Source organism: Malurus melanocephalus, unplaced genomic scaffold, assembly GCF_030028575.1.
Source record: "Malurus melanocephalus ecotype Western Australia unplaced genomic scaffold, MMel_1.1 scaffold_2, whole genome shotgun sequence".
NCBI classification, from domain to species: Eukaryota; Metazoa; Chordata; class Aves; order Passeriformes; family Maluridae; genus Malurus; species Malurus melanocephalus.
The window spans coordinates 3,504,530-3,520,251 of record NW_026623234.1 but is presented as its reverse complement, the minus strand read 5'-3'; the positions used below and the strand labels follow the sequence as shown (position 1 = coordinate 3,520,251).

Genomic DNA, 15,722 nt, shown 5'->3' with positions numbered 1-15,722 from the left:
CTAATGTATAGCACTTGCTACACACAAACAGAGATTTAACAGATCCTTATGCCTTTCCTTAGTTAAGTTTTCAAAAGTCTTAGAGTGAGATGATCTATATACACGATGATGAAATCTCCCAATATATTAACAATGAAACAACAAACATTTAACATAAGGAAAAAACAGCATGTTTTAATAAAAACAACCATAGGCACTGAAGTGTAGAATAAGTTAGCAAAAGGAAGCCAGAAAGAAGGTCCCAAATGGTGAGGAATCATACAATTTTACCTTATTAAGATCAGTATTTTTGCTCATGCAATTTTGTAGCAATGACAATGTCAGTGCACTACAACCTGAGGTAGTGTATTCACGCTGTTACTGACCTATGCCCAACTAACAACGGTGCAGCTGAGAAGATACTGTTACCACAGTAGGGCACTAMCCCGGCACCTGCACATAACAGGCCAACATCACCAGGTTTTGACTGACTGCAAAAACTGCAGCTCATCACCACAGAAAAAACATTGGATTACACTAAACACTACACGAATTCTTCATCAACAGTGAGGCATCCAAATATAATTCCTGCAAGAAGTAAGATGGGAGAAGACATTGTAAGTCTTATGGGCAAGAAAAAAACTGCCACACAGGGATGAGAATTCTGGGAAGGGAGGAGATTTCCATGCTTATTTTAGAGGTTGACATTCAAAACGTAAGTAGAGCAGGTGAAATATGCCAAATTTCAGGTGGAAAMTGGAAACTAAGTCTCTGATTCTGAAACAAGTTTCACAGTGTCAAATCCACTGACTTCATCATGAATCTCATAAGATCACAAAATAAAGAGGTACGGTATGGTGGGATTCCTCCCTGTGAGAAGAACTGCAGTTGACRCAAGGGCAGGTATTGGGCATTCAGAAACACACCTTGCTAGTGCTTCCCAATTTATTTCTGACCAGAATGTACTCTCTGAAAGGGTAAAAAGGGAAACTCAGGTAGCCACACCCTTTCCATTTGGGGTCACTGACAAGAGCATCCTTAATACAGCAAATTCATGCTACACACAATAGATTTACACTATAAAGATGCTTATCAGAGACAATTACTGCAAGCTAAGCAGCAGTAAAACGGTATCTGGAGCTCCAGCTAGATAAAAATTACCAAAAAGYCTAATTATTAGTAATATAGGCCATTGTAGTCCTTTTCTAGAGTTATGAAAAAGGTTTGCTAGTGGGATGGGGGTCTGGATTTTTATTGCACTTTTAATTGTTTGGGCTTTATTTTTTTTTAAAGTCACAACTCAGGTTTTTCAAATTTCAGACCAAATATCTCAGTGGGGACAGTTTTGTCACACTGTCAAGAGGGATGGAGACAAAAAGTATTCCTTGGACACATCAAGCACTAATTTCTGGCTTTCATGTAAAATTTTGTCATGCTAGCAAATTAAGTAAAAGCCCTGAATAAATAGAATCCAAGTTCTTACAAAGCATTACAAGAGCTGAATATTAGCCACTTTTTAAAGGAATAGCAAAGGCACTAGGAGACAAAGTGCCCAGTGTGAGATCCCCCAGGGGTGAGCAGCAGCATCTTAAACAGGTGCCAGATTCTTCAAATTTTGTCTAGTGCTTCAGCTCTGCAAAATCCACTTAAAAGTATCTTTAGGGGAAAAAATAATGAAATCCTGGTACTTCCAATTCAGTTGTGAAGTTTTCCATTGGTTTGAGCAGGGCCACAATTTCTTCCCAGATCAGGACAGATTTGCTCTTATGAGATAAGAAGTACTTAGACAAGTTTTTCTTTACAACTATGCATCAAACCCTTTTGTACATCCCTACTACTCACATGCCTTATCTAGGATACCCTGATACAGCAGTGTTACAAAAGGCACTGTCGCAGGCTCTCTACAGAGGGTAAAACATCCTTGAAGGACAAGATACATCATCTTTCCACTACATATAGATTTATCTTKGTTTCTTCTCTTGCCTGTTGTGTAGGCCCAATCAGCCAATGAAAGGAAATTTCATCCTTGAACAGCAACAATGTCAGCCTTTCTAATCATGTAACAATACTAATAGTAACTATTTCAGCTAAGTGTGTGTGTCTTGGCAGCAATTTGCTCCACACAGGCTGTGAAGGGGCTGGCAAACTTGAAGAAACTGTATTACTGTTTACAAAGTCCTTTACAATTACAACATTACAACACACATAAGGCTTCAGGTGAATCCTTTTACCTTTTTGTATCAGTTTTAAACAGAGTGTCAGCAACACATAGGGTGTACATTGTATCAGTGCTGACAAAATGCAATCTCTGCCTCAAGGAAGCTACTACCACCGAAGTATCTGTCGTATATGTAATCTGTACAGGTGAAGGAGTGAGCAACTCTTTTTAGGCTTTGGGGGCTTTTTTTGCACAACTATGAAGCACGTGTGAACTCTGAATTTATAAGGGGCAGAATTTCTGGACACTTACGAAAAGAAGAATTTTTTTCACACCAGTGTAGATATCAGCTAATTATGGTGATTACAAAGAAGCTACTTTCCAGCATCAGAAGTTTGGAGGTCTKAATCCTGCTGCTACTTATATCAATTCTGATTTCAGGCATTCAGCTATTCCATCCAACTTCTGCAGGACTTAGTGTTAAATACACATAACTCTTGCAAGACTGGAGCTCTAATTAATTCTCAGAAAACATAAAAACAAAGTTTATTTTGTATTGTCTGACACTTTTATATAAGCCTTTTTGTACTAATATGTCATACAAAACAAAGAACAAATGAATTGGCAGGGATCAGTTAAAGTTAGGTGTTTGATCACTAGAAAATTAACTGTGTTATCCAAAGCATGGCACAGATTACAGCAAATACTAAACTTATTGCTGGCTGAACAACCAAAATCGAATTAATGTCCATGTTAGCTTTGGCAACCCCACTAAAAGTAATCTATGTAAAGACACAATTCTTACGGATATAAAAAAAAAAAAAAAAGGTATTCGGAAAAGTTACTATTGCTCTATTCCTACTTCAGAAACATTCACATTCTTTGATGTGAATCTGACAGGAGTTCAAGCACAGTAGTCAGGACTAAACACACCTGACAAAAACTGCTAGATGTGCTCTGCTTCTAGTTTTACCTGCCAGTACCTGTATTTGTGACTCTGTGTCCCCTTGGGAACCAGCGATGGAGTCACTAACCCCCACAGCAGGAAACGAAGTGGGTCCCATGCCTTGATACCTAAGGCAGCTATGTCATCACTCATTCTCAAGAGCCACAGCAGAGAAGCAAGACCTCATCTGTAAAAATGTTGTTAAAACCCCCTTTCATTGTGCAAAAAGAAATCCACTGTGACCCACTGTCCTGCCAGTAGCTAGAAAGGAAAATATGGCTGCCATACTGCCAGTAACAGAAATCCTCTTCTGCCAAATGTTTCCATCCATAAATTGCTTTGAAAGATTCAAAATTCCCAGAATATCAAACAAGATACTTGAAATCACATAGGAAGCAAAGCATTAATACAACTAATATATTCCTTGAACAAAAAAAACACATAAGCAGTTGGAAGACTTCCTTCATGGGACTGCTTTTCTCTAAACACATTACCTAACTATAAACCATCTTCAACTTSTAAATAAAAATACCTGACAGCTGCACAGGCTTAAGCTGACCAACAAGAACTGCATAGGGTATTGAGGACTGCTTTTCTAAAATATGGTAACATCTTTCACGCTTCACTCTAAATCCCCAACTTTTGCTCAAGAAAACTACAGGTCCCAGGATGCCTTATGAGACCACAATCCTGGCAGGCCATTGTGCTAAAAACACAGCACTGCACACTGGGGCCCGTAGTTTTCACAGGCTGCATTCTTATTCAAGATGAGACCAGATGTAGGCCATATTGCACACTTTCCACAGGCCTGCAAACACTCCCGTACAGGGAGACTGCTGCTAGTGAGCATCAGGTAAGCTGGATCAATACCAGTTTTCGTGTGTTGAAGTTAAGAGGACAAAGATTTCTGCAAAAACAAACGTGAGCTAACCAAGAGTSCCCAAAGAATAATCAGCAGTTTGGCAACTTTGTAACATGCACAGTTGGCTGTAGCTTTCTAACATTTGTACTGATAAATTCTAACAAGAATTTATGTGGGTTTTCTCCCAAGACTGCTACATTTAATAACATTAAAGAGTACTCCTCTGAAAACCAATAGGAAAAGTATGTTTGGTGAGGGGCATTTTCTCCCTGTCCAGAATTCAGTTATCTGGAAACGAATTGCGCTCTTCCTCCATTTCTACAATGTGCTGAAGCAGGGGCTTGCCTCTCTTCTGAAAAGAAGCAGCTTTTAGCTGAAAATTAAAGAGCTGTGTCTCAGCGTAGGCCTCAGAGAGGAATACGCTGTACTTCAGTACAGGGAATGGCAGCTCCCCCTACCAGTCTGTTCTAAGAAGGTTTTAATAGAGGAAGGAAACAACCAGGGAACAAAATGAATAAGTTCTCCTATATTTTTCCCTCCTGCTTTCCTGAGCTCTGAATTATTATTATTAAAACATTTCAAAACCAATAATATACATACAAAATTCGGTCTAAGTACTTATATGCTTCCCTAGTCCTTGTAGTACACGACACTCTTTGCAGCRTTTCCAGGCTAGAAGGCAGCACCTGCTGAAACATGCAAAAGGAAAAGGCTAGGCCAAGACTGCATCCCACAGCAACAGAAAGAAATGGTGATGCTTCAGTCWCCTGAAAGTCATCCTGATGCACTTCCCTATAGAGGCAAGAGGCCTCAGGAGCATCTAAAGGTTTTGTCAATACAGCAATGCTGTCCATAGGCCAGACAGCTGTTGCCATAGTTACTATCAGCCAGCTTATCAGAAAATAATTATTGCGATTACTCAGAAGTTTTGTTAAAACAATTTAAAGCTTCAATAGAATACCACTTGATCTCTTCAATTAACTGTTTGCAACTATGCTGCCTCTGGGATCCACACAGTTAACTTGGATTTGCAGGGTTGAAGAGGAAGAAGGGAAGGAATCAATGTTCCTTCTCCCTTTCGTACCGACAGCTTGTATTTCATAGGCAGAAACAAGGAAGCTGAAGATTGGCTGCTCTGCTAGAGTTCTCACACAGGCCATCTTAAGAGTCCACAGGCTCAAATCTGCCCTCATTCGTTTTAACAATTCACAGATTCATACTGCAATTCAAGAAACAYACTGGCTACCTTTTCAAAATGTACTTTTAATTACACATGCAAAGGTAGAATCCCTTATTTCAAAGGCAGGCGACACAATTTTGTATTAAGTGAACTTTCTCTTTTGTCCTACAAGTGCAGTAGTGTCAGCTGGAAGGGCGGAAYCAAGAAACACATATTTTAAGAAATCAGACATTAAAAATGCATAGAAGCTATATGAACATGGCCTAAAACAGAGCTCACATGAAGCAAAACCTCACTGCTTATGTACCACTTCTAAATGCATTCCCAGCAGTAACAACAAACATTAGGCTGGCATTGGGGGTCTGGGGGGTGGAGGAAGYACATTTTGTTTTGTGGTGTTCAGTTTTTTAAAGTGTGCTTTGAGCATACAGTCTCTAATCAAAAGAGGGAGCATTTGTAATGACAGTGAACAAGAAATCTTGRGCAAGAGGGAACAAATAATAGGTCAAACCATCTAGGCAAAGAGCTTTTAAGGCACAGGGTACTTAGTAATTCCATCAGAGATATTAAAATGGTGTAAACAGTATATCAGAAAATAAATGCTGCAAATAAGCCTGTATATAGCACCACATCTTTTCCTAAAAAACCTGGAATGATCAAAGCATTAAAACAAAAGATTCTGTGGTAAAGCTGGGGCTTTGTTAGGGCAGTAGGCAGGGCAATCCTCTCAGACCAAAGGAAGGGACCTGTTAGAACTTTCTACAGCCATAAAAACTATTTTAGGGACAAGTGATTCTAACTGCAAAGCCTTTCCTCAGCACTAAGTACTTTTAAAAAAACTCTTTAGATAGCTGTACATTTTACAGCCATTCTATGATCCACACTTCACTCTTGTGAAGTTTTAACATAACAGAAGCAGAATCAAACAAACTTTAAATCACATTTAATAATTTTAGAACACAGAGGAACTTTGTAAAGTGCAGGAGCCATAAATTAAAACCTATGAAAGAAACACAGGCCCACCTTTTTTTTTTTCTTTAAACGAGACTGTTAAAAAAAAAAAAAAAAAAAAAAAAAAAAAAAAAAAAAAAAGGAAAGGAAAATGAGAAAAAAACAAAGTTCCCCCCAAAACGTAAATAAAAGTATTTTTTTGCCTGCATAATGCATATCTGTACCACCAGCACAGGCCAGACACTGGCTTTGTGCTATACTGAACATGAAATATTAATGCAAACTACCTATAAAAACTATCCTTCTATATCCTCTATTTAAAGGGTACAGAAGTAAGTACCTAGCCCTTTGCATTCAGCAGACATCTCAAAACCCTTCTGTGCTCTGCCCCACCTTTACACGATATGGTTTGTTCCTAAATAACCTTTGTGCTGTTAAAATACATCAGAAGCAGGATATGAGCTGCTTTCTGGCACAGAGTAATTGAAAAAGGGCAATTCACAAACGTACAGGAGCCAGGCCTTTTGTAGAGTCTTACACTTCTAGTATACAGCTACACATGTGACTGCACAGTTGTGAAAGGGGACAGTGAAGAAATATTATTAGAAGCTTAATAACAGGTTTTTAGCACTGCCCCTTCTGCACAAGAAGCCTCTCCTGAAGGAGATGCTTTACAGCTCACATCCCCATGAGATGGCCCTCCAAAAGGCAAAGCTCTATCACCCTAAGAAGTTCTTTCTGGTGGATTTTAAACAAGTAAAACCAACAAACCTGAAATAAGRGTAAAAAAGGTTAGGGTCACCAACATATGTTTCTCACATGACATTCACCTTGAATTTGTGGTACCCATGCAAAAATGCCAATGACACATGAAATAAGATAGTCCATCAAGGTTCTTCAAACTGGACTAAAATAAAAGCAAAGTCTCCACTGCAAACAATTTCCAGAGGTATCAATTCATTTGACCAAAGTTCCTCATGGCTCTGAGAATAAGGATAAAGGAACTGAACAGCTACAATGTTTTCATTATAAACAAACTGCATGAACAACACAAGTGATAGCCAGGCTCACTGTCAAAGCTTTCCAACTGCACACAGAAGTACAAAACTTTTTAAGGAGACAATAAAACACATTTTATTTTCTAAAAAGAAAAAAAAATGCATGAAAACTATGTCCTTTGTAAGGATCCACACCAAGACAGTGAAGTTTAATTGGGACACACAAAATCTCATCTCTAAAAAAAAAAAAAAACTTATAGTAAGGAATAAGAAATAGCTAGGCCTAATATCTGAAACACAGCTGAATGGCCTATAGTGAAGAGATATCGTTACAAAATCTAAACTTAAAGCAGAGATCTCAATGTTGAAGCTGGAAAACACAACAGCACTTTTTTCTAAGCAGCCTATGTTTTAATTTCCTACTTTTGCTTTTTTAAAGTTCATTGAAGGAAAGTTTTTTTAATTTTCATTCCCTAAAGGAAGAAAACAACTTTCAAATGTCTGCTTCCATCTCACAACAATACTAGTTCAGGATGCACATAGAAGAGAGCAAAGATTAAAAACTTTCAGATAAAAATCTTACAAAGACTAATGGCAAAACAATTATTAATAATAAAAAGACTTCTCCACACAACATTTTTAATTGTATACTGTGTTGGCATTGCTAGTTAAATAAAAGATCACCAAAAACCATAATGGGATGCACTCCACATTTCTTGTCCCTCAGGTCAGTATGGCTAAAAACTTGGGATATGACATAGCTGACATCCATCTGGTGGCAAGTACTCTCAATGAGCAAGCACCTACCTTCTGCTGGACAGCGGGTCTCTTAAGACCTTGAAGAGATACTCCATACATGCTACTATATAACATGAAATTAATGGATAAAGAGGCTGCTCCATAATCCTTCTGAGCTCAAACCCCTAGCTGATAYAACTATCACAAAATAATCTTTCTACCACAGTAAAGTTGAAAGTTTTTAAAACACTTGAGAATCAAATCATCTCCTTTTAAAAATCATTTTAAAGTTTCATTTACTGAGCTACAGAATYCCTTTCTAGAAAACAATAATTAAAAATGCCCTCAAAGAAAGTTTTATTTATGTATCATGAAGCATGCACAGATGTAAACAAAATTTCCAAAGACTGTAATCTTTCTCCGAAAGTATGATAATTAACTATTTAATTAATATTGGTAGTTATGCATATTTTTTAATTTCTTTAATATCCCATTCTTAGTAGTAATTTAATGCCACTATTTAATATAAACTATAAAGTCATATTATACACAATCACTAATAAGTTTAATATTGAAGTTTTGGCATTACACGTTAACCTGCTAGAAGTAATGAATTTTAGAATTTTAAGGGTTTTTTTTTTTTTTAACAAGGCTTTCAAACACGTACTATTTTTTTACAAATTAAGACTAAAATAAGCCTCCCTTCATCACAGGTTAGAAATTTCCCTGCTATGTAGCCGATCCAGCATCATCTGCTAACTCCGGGAAATCACAGGAAAGAGAGAGGAAGCTGAGTTACAAAACTGAAACTAAGCAGGTGTCTTCATTGTTAGAAGTGAACACAATGGGGGGGAGAAAAAAAAGTAAGAAGCCAAAATCCTTCTTTTTCCTGGTACCTAAAAATCTACAGCTAAGCAAAAAACATGCATCCATCTACACATACAGGTGTACAGAAGTATCCTTTAACCTGATAACAARAAAATTTTCCTGGCCCAAAGAAGCCTACCTCTTCCTCAAGCCCTRCCATTATGGAGCGTGCATCCCCACCTGATTTCTCCATGCTCAGACCCACCATACATCACAGTATACAACTTTCTCATCACACGCAAGTTATTACCCCCAGAGGGACCTTTTTATATGCAGTCTCCACAGTGAACAAAAGTTCATTGTCAAGCTCAGTGCTTGGGCCCAAACAAATATCCAAGAGAGTAGAAGAGGGAGAAAGGGAGAAAGTGCTCCTATCTGCAATTATAACATTTGCAGGCAATCACCGTTACTTACAATTAAAAAGTGGGAACAGGTGTAGCAGATATCATACTTTGATAGCTGAACAAAGAATATTACAGCACGTGACTGAAATGTGATGACATTTGTTCACCAATCGAAAACAAAAGCCACTCTCCAATGGCACTCTTTCCTCCACCCCCAAGAATTAGGAACTTGGAAATCTCTCCATATTGAACCACATCTGTTCATAGCCTCATTTTTTGACACTTGAGAAGAAGTTGAATGAAGAGCTCCATGCATTAATAAAATACGAATTCACCGAAAAAAACTCGGCGTACAAACCCACCAGCACCCACCAAACTGCAGAGGTGGTTGAGGAGAAAGCGCTACCGACAGTGAAGCACTGAATAATAAAGAACAGGAAAAAAACAAAACACACACCACCACCAAAAAAAAAAAAAAAAAATCCTGCAGGCAAGTGAAGAAAGGAAAGGAACATGCATAAGAGGACTACACCAAATGGCAGAGTCCCACAAGAGCCCCACTCCACCTACACGGGCGCAGGAGGGAGGGAAACAAACCAAAATAAAGAAGTGTCCGTGCCCAATACTGGGGCAGGCGTGGGCACCCCCGGCCCCCGGCCCCGTACCTGTGCGGGAAGGACAGCCCCAGGGCGAGGGGGGCAGGCCCGGCTCCGGAATAACAAGTTGCTGAAGAAACGGAATTTTCCCGGCGCTGCTCGGGCCACAAAGACGAATGAAAGGAAGGAGGGAAGAAAAAAAGGAAAAAAAAAAAAAAAAAAAAAAAAAAAAAAAAAAAAAAAAGAAAAAAAAAAAAAAAAAAAAAAGAAAAACCGCAGCAGCAGATTTACTACGAATTATCCATCACCGAGAGCGGCATCATTTCCCAGATAATAATAAAACTTCCCCGACAGCATCGCGGCGAAGGACCCGACCGAGAGAAAAGGGCCTGGAAATAATCATCCTGAAGGAAACCGGAGGGGAGGGGATAAGCCTCCCTCCCCCACCCCATCCCCAGTGCAATGTGTCATCTCCTTCCCCTGCTCCTCCCCCCAACCCCAATGTGTCACCTCCTCCTTTTACCCCAAGTGTCACCCTCCTCCACCTCTCCCGCTCCCGCTCGCAAACTTCTGCCGGGGAGGCCGGGGGGCCGCCCCGGGACGCTCCGCTATTCCCCGCCACCCCCCCGAGGGAGGGGCCGGGGGCCGCGGCGAAGTTGCTGCTCCTCATCGCCAAGTTGGCCGGAGAGTGCGGGGCGCGCCGGCGCCATCCCGGGGGGCAGGGGGGGGCAGGGAGGAAGAGGAGGAGGAGGCGAATCCGAAAGGTGGGATACTACACCCTGCTGGCGGCGGCGGTGCTGCTGCGGGCCGGCCGGGGTCCCCCTGGCAGGACCTCTCTGTGAGGGGGAGGACTCTTCTTCATAGGGGGAGGGTGCCGGCGCCGCCGCTCCTCTGGGCCTCCCTGTCCCCCTCTTCTGGGCGCCTCTCTCTCTCTCCTCCTCTCACTTTCTTTAAGCTAAGCGGGGAGTGGAAGATGGTAGGTTGCTCCCTTCTCCTCCTCCTCTTCGCTCGCTCTCGCCTCTGTGGGGTCCTTTTCCTTCCCCCTCTCCGCGGGGGGCTCCTMCTGCGGCGGGGAGGAGGGAGCGGGCGGGGAGGGCGGCACGAAGCCGGAGAGGCGCAGGAGGAGAGAAACTGTAACACAAAAACAAGCCGAGAAGCTGAACTCTTCTTCAATCCCATTCACCCGGCCCGGCCGCAGCACACCGCTCGCCGGGATCCCTCCGCCGCCGGCCTCCCTGCCTGCCTGCCTGCGGCGCGCTCCCGACACGCCGCCGCGCGCGTCCCCGCCCGCCCCGGCCCGGCCCGGCCCGCCGCCGGAGACCCGCGGGGGGGAGCGGGGACCGGCGGCCCACGCCCACGTTCCCCTGTCCCCACTGCGACGGCAGGGCGCCGCCGCCCCGGCCCGGGCCCGGGCAAGAGGGAAAGCCGGGAGGGCGGGCTCGGCGGCTTCTCCTGAGGGGGGACTACTTGACGTGTCGGTGCGGCGAATTTATTTCCCTTTGCCTAAGGAACGGGCTGTGCTGCGGCCCCCATTGCCTAGGGAAAAAGCCCGGATGTAAAGTGAGTGAAACTAAAGTAGAGTGAAGTAGGGCACCAAACTCTGCCGGAGCAGCGGCGCCGCCGGCCGCGGCCGCGGGGGGCACCGGGCGGTCGCACCGCCCCGCACCGCCGGTACCGGACGGGAGTGATGGCGCGGGGGCCGGGGAGAGCAGCGCGGGGGGCGGCCCCGCGCCAGCCGAGAAGCCCCCGCGCCCCCCCATCCACACACATCCCCCCATCCCTCCCTCCCTCCCCGCGCCCGCCCGGCCCGGCGCGCGGGGCTCGGCGGGGGCGGCGCGCGGGCGCGCGCGCGGGGTAGCGCGCGGAGGGCGGGGGGGCGCGCGCGCGGGCGGGAGGAGCTGGCGCGCGGGGCCCTGCCGCGAGGGGCTCCGCACAGGAAGTTGATGCAACAGGGCCGCGGGGGGGGGGGGGGGGGCGCGCGCAGGAAGCGGCGGCGGGAGGGAGCGCGGGAGCGCGGCGGCCTCATCATCCCCGTGGATGAGGCGCGGATGCGCCACGGCCCGGCCGCCCGGGCCAAGAGCCGCCCTCCTTTCCTCCCTCCCTCCCTCCCCTCCCCGCATCGCTGGCCCTGCCATGTTATTTGCAGGAATAGCGCACCCGCTCGCCTCGCGGCCGGGCAGGGAGGGAGGGTGTTCCCTCCTCCGCCTCGCCGTTCGCGCAGCGGGGTTGGTTTATTTATTTATTAACTTACTACTCCAGTGCCGGGCGAYGCTGCCATTTGCTTTCGTGCGAGCGGCGGCGCATCAGCTTTCTCTGCTCCCCCCTCCCACCACCCCCATTCYTCTTCTAATTCTCCTTCCACAAAAAAAAAAAAATAAATCCAAAAAACCACAACAGTGGCGAGTCAGAAACTTTCATGGGCAGGTTCAAAGCAGGGAAGTTTAACACGCCATGGATCAGAGCGTTTCTGCGGTACTCGTTGCCGTGAAAATCAAGTATACGTGACTTTGTGACTTGGGCTTCGGGGGCTCCTTTCTCCCTCCCTCTTATCCTCGGGTGGCTCTGGGTCCGCCTGTGCCGGCAGCTSGGGGACCACGGTTCCCCCGTTCCCTCCCTGTTCCCTCCCCGTTCCCAACCACCGCACAATGAGCTGCTGGGGGCTGCCCGAGCGACAGCAGCCAGCCCATGCGGGGTCAGTCCTTATCTGCAATACACTAGCTTAAGTTACAGGCATCTGTGCGTCGCCGGCTTCTGAAAGTCTCCAGAGTCTCAGAAATACTTAAAACCTCGCCTTTATGTCGGAGTCACCATTACTAAAGCAATGGGACGTGTTCTGGACGCCGCGGGATTTGCATGAGCTCTCACGAAAAGCCGGGGTTTGATGCAATGCAAAACTGATTTTTTTTTTTTTTTTTAATAGCCTCTCTCAGCGCTTTATTCCTTTGAAATGATCACAAGTTGGGAAAAAAAGTGTTTCTCTCTGCAAAGGCTTCAGGAAGCCACGATGAATTCTTTATTATATTGTGAAACTAAATCCATAAAGCAGTCATGATGAGTGACTCGGAGACSAATCGTAATTGGGCAGTAACGCACAGTTTTATCATCTGGAGGATTCTAGAGGGCTCAACGTGAGTGAGAACTTAGAGCAAGGTTTCCCCTCAACTGTAAAAAAATTATCTATTAAACCATTGTTTATTTAATTACTGTTAATTTTCCAATTCTTTTCCATCAATTGGTTGCCAAGTTCTGTGTGATTTAATTGTGGATCTTACAACATTTAGTGCCCTTCTTAAAGCTGTAGCTCCTGGACTCATACAATTATGCAAGAAACTCAGGTTTATTTTTTTTTAATGAAGTTTCTAGCCAGGGGGTTTGTTGAAGTGACCTTAAAGGCACAAACCTTAAAGGCACAAAAAGGAAAATGTATAAAGCAAACACAGTCATCAAAAAAATGCCTTTTTTTTAAATGTCACGCTGTTTGGGGTTTTCTTTTTGAGGCAATCTTTCCTATCCCCTCTTTGTTGTTGTTGTTGTTTGTTTGTTTTGCGAGCTAGGTATGATACTGAACAGTAGAGTTGCTGGAGTACTAAAAAAAGAAAAAGACAGAAAATATGTCTGGRTGCTCATCAAATGGTTACTGATAGGTGCACAGTTCATGGGATAACAGATAAGATCATATGCACAAGACTACCAAAAATCTAGCAGCCATCACGGTACATTTTTCAACGTGTCCAACTGAGACAAGAAGTGTTATGATTAGTATAAATATTACATGTTTATATTTAATATATATTTACTTTTTATGCTTCTTTCTACTTTGCTTCTACAGCATTTGAGTAGATCAMATAATCCTGGGATAAGGTCTATTACTATTAGGTCTGCCTGTAGTTTGCTATGATTTCTTCTGCAGCTGGGGTACTATCCAGTCCCCTCCTTCCTTAGCTCTCCAACGCCCCTAAAAATCCCAGCCCTGATACTCAGATTTTCCCTCCTCCATGTAAACTTTACTACCAGCACTTCAAGCTGTAGAGGCCAAGTGTTACAACCAAGACAGCCTGGATTTTGATTTTACCTTCAGTTGGAGTTTGAAGCAAGAAGAGGGGTCAACTTACTTTGAAAATAATCAAACCAGAGTTGCTTTTGTCCTTCAGACTTTTTTTTGGTAGAGGCACCAGAAAAACAACTGAGTAAAGCCTGTTTATTTTACTGTTTTTTTTATCTTTCTGGTTAACAAGCAAGTTAAAAGAAGCTAGAATGAGTGATTTAAGTGTTATTAGAGATTCAGTATGTTTATTTTGCTGAGGAGTCAATACACACAGTTTGCCTAAAGTTTATTTTTTAGAGATAAACTTTGGACAAAGCTCAAAGGAAAAATAATCATCAGCTGTTACTGTAGATGCACACCAATTTTTCATGGTTTGTCTTTTARAACTCAGACCATGATGAACATATCACACACTGCCCAGAGTGATCTTTGGGTCACTGCCAGCCACAGCCACTGAGTGGCTCAGRCCATTTTCAYGGAATCATGGAATCGTTCAKGTTGGAAGGGACTTAAACGTTGCCTAGCTCCAATCCTTCTACCATGGGCAGGGATGCCTTCCACTWGACCATATTGCTCAGAGCCCCATCCAATCTGTCCTTGAACACTTCCAGGAATGGGACATCCACAGCCCCTCTTGGCAACCTATTCCTGTGTCTTGCCATCCGCACAATGAAGGATCTCTCGCTAACATCTAATTGAAATCCACCCTGTTTCAGATTAAATCCCTGAAAAATTATCCCTGTTCTATCACTACATGCCCTTGTCAGAATGCTTCTCCAGCTTTCTTGTAGACCCCYTGAGGTACTAGAAGACTGCTATAAGGTCTTCTCAGCCTTTCTCCTCCAGACTGAACAGCCTCAATCCTCAGCTTGTCAAATGCTCCAGCCCTCTGATCATCTTCATGGCATTCCTCCAATCTTGCTCCAGCAGGTCCACATCACTCCTGTGCTGGGGACCACAGAGCTGGACAAAGAACTCCAGCTTCTCATAAGGTCCCACGAGAGCAGAGCAAAGGGGTAGAATCCCCTCCCTCGCCCTGCTATCCACACTGCTTTTGATGCAGCTCAGGATATGATTGGCTTTCTGGGCTGCAAGTGCACATTGCTGGGTAATGTTGGGCTTCTCATCAACCAACCTGAACTCAGCAGTTTAAGCCACAAACCCTGATTATCGCAGACATGACAAAAGTTTTTCCTTTAAAAACCGCGCACATACACTACTCCTTTGTTCAAACTTGCAGTGCTGAAGAGAAGTGGTTCCTGCCTCTGTGCTATTTAGCTTCACTTCCATGTCAGCAAAAAGGGCCCCCATATGTGTATATGAAGTGTTCACCTTCTAGTAGCATGAGAAGTGGTTTCATGTACAAAATGGAAAGCAGTGGTATCATCAGATACACAGCTAAATATCTGAATAAACTAACTGATTTTGTACATTGCTCTGTATGGAAATATCTGCCATGATTTCTCTTCAATGAAAGGAAATCTTGCTAGAAGCTTAGGAAAGAAATCCTTCCTTTGCTTGTTGAGTCTTTATGCACAAAGTTGACCCACACACCTCTGCCTCTGAATATGATTTATGCTGTTCATCAAAAGTCATAGTTCAGTTTGTCTACGTTTTCCACTTCCTGCTTGATCACATCACTCTCGATGTTCATCCAGTGCCCTTTGCCTAGTTTTTTTTCCTAAGAGCACTTAGAAGTACAAGCTAAATCCAAAGCCTTGTCAAAGTTAGTGGAAAACTCACAAAAATTAACAGGATTTGGTGACAAATTGTAAGCAGCTTCTAGATTGTATTTCTCATTGCAAGTTATTTCACCAGTTTGGGAGAATTTTAGAGAAAGAAGTACAGTCCATGTAAAGTATTAATGCAGGGGCACCTCAAGAATAGTAGTCATTGCTAACCATTATTGTACCAAGTGCTCAAAATAACAAGTTACATCATAACATGCTAGCTTTGCTGTAGCCAGCCCATCTTGCAGTGTTGTTTGTTGAGAATACCTAGAACAAAATCTGAGAGGATATTCGTTAATATGCAGAAACAGTYTTCTAGCAACTCGTG

At 43.4% G+C, this 15,722-nt stretch overlaps 1 protein-coding gene across 5 annotated transcripts in view; it reads right to left on the bottom strand.

Moving 5' to 3' along the window:
• PHF21A (PHD finger protein 21A) overlaps positions 1–10,845 on the bottom strand; it is a 137,594-nt gene extending 126,749 nt beyond the window's left edge. For 4 of the 5 annotated variants that reach the window (XM_057365298.1, XM_057365308.1, XM_057365270.1 and 1 more), the window contains exons 1-2: positions 10,398–10,845; positions 9,689–9,774 (exon numbers count right to left, since the gene is read on the bottom strand). The gene's annotated coding sequence lies outside the window, so the exon portion shown is untranslated. The remainder of the gene's footprint in view (positions 1–9,688; positions 9,775–10,397) is intronic. The other variant, XM_057365279.1, reaches the window with a different exon arrangement.
• Between the last annotated feature and the right edge of the window lie 4,877 nt (positions 10,846–15,722).